Source organism: Octopus bimaculoides, chromosome 22, assembly GCF_001194135.2.
Source record: "Octopus bimaculoides isolate UCB-OBI-ISO-001 chromosome 22, ASM119413v2, whole genome shotgun sequence".
Taxonomy (NCBI): Eukaryota; Metazoa; Mollusca; class Cephalopoda; order Octopoda; family Octopodidae; genus Octopus; species Octopus bimaculoides.
The window spans coordinates 25818480-25820156 of NC_069002.1; positions in this window are offsets into that span (position 1 = coordinate 25818480).

Below are 1677 nucleotides of genomic sequence, written 5' to 3' on the forward strand. Positions count from 1 at the left end.
TGTGCCACCTGCACAAGAGCCAGTCCAGGGGCACTGGCAACGATCTCGCTCGAAATTCCATAGACATGCCGTGGGCACAAGTGCCAGAAAGGCGATGCTGGGCACAGGTGCCATCACAAATTCGCTTTCGCTTGCCCCAATAAGTCTTCGCAAGCTGAGTTTCGTGGCATGGGTTGGACGGTTTGACTGCGAACTGGTGAGCCAGAAGGCTGCACCAGTCTCCACTCTGATCTGGCAAAGCTTCTACTGCTGGATGCCCTTCCTAACGCCTACCACTCGAAGAGCGTAGTTGGAGTTTTTACTGGCATTGGCCACGCTCAAATGGTGCTTTTTTAAATGCTACAGGCACAGACGCCAGTCAGTGAGCTTGGGAACGATCACACACACACACATATTTAGTTCTACACAGCACCAGCTATTTTGCTCAATCTGTTGTAGAGCAGATATTATTTCCAGAAGTTCATTGAAATTAAGTTTCATGAGATTAAAAATTTTTACTTTAACAAAGCAGGTACCTTTATATACTATACCAACACTAACCACACACACACACACACACACACACACACACATCCATATGTACATATATACGCACACATACATACGTATATGCATATATACGCATACATATATAGATATATACATACATACATACATACATACATACATACATACATACACACACATATACATGCATGCATGCATACATGCATACATACATGCATACATACATGCATACACACACATGCATACATACATACATACATACATACATACATATGTAGTTTGCACTGAACCAAGATATAAAGACAAGTCTATCTTTGAAGATGCTATCATTCACAACTGCCACGAAAGGGGAGAAGCGACAGTGCAGAGTAGAGATGTGTTGCAGAAATATCTAACACCATATTCTTCAAAGTCAATATGTGTATGCATCTTCTTTGGAATGGAATTATGAAATATCTTAGGAAAAGATCAATGAACAGATGTGCTGTAACCATGTTAAAGGCCATGCAGCATCTTCGCCTGTCAAGAATTAATAGCCTGCGGTTTGACAAGAGAAACCCACCAAGACCATTTCAATGAGAGAGAAATCTCGAGAAAACAGTCTCCATGAAGACAGGGAGGGCAGAAAAATCAATTAATATGATAAGTAGCCGAAAGAAAAAAGAAAAGGTTAGTCACCTGTAACTTTGGAATATGTTGATCCTTTGAAAATTAATGTCCCTGATTACAGCTGATAGTTTAAAGTATTAACTTTCAATTGATCAGTGAAAATGGCTCATTTAATATCGTTCATGCAAATCAAATTTAAATGTCAACTTTGAAAGAAGTATATCACTTGGACCCCTGGAAAGGCAGAGGCAAGCAGGTGGCTGGCTGGCTGGCTGGCTGGCTAGCTGGGTTGGTCAGAGCATGATTGGATTAATTGGATGAAGATACCATTTGACTAACTTGAAAAGCAGCCATTGTAATTGACTATCAAGGAATGTTGTTGTAGATAGCACAGCTAGAACTAATTCTAACAATGGTCACTAACTGAACCATGAAGCATATTCAATGTTGCAGCCAAGGACAGAGATATGTGGAATGGAATCTTAGAATCTTGATGGATTTCTTGCTATATATATATGTATAACATATACATACATACATACATATATATATTTATTTATA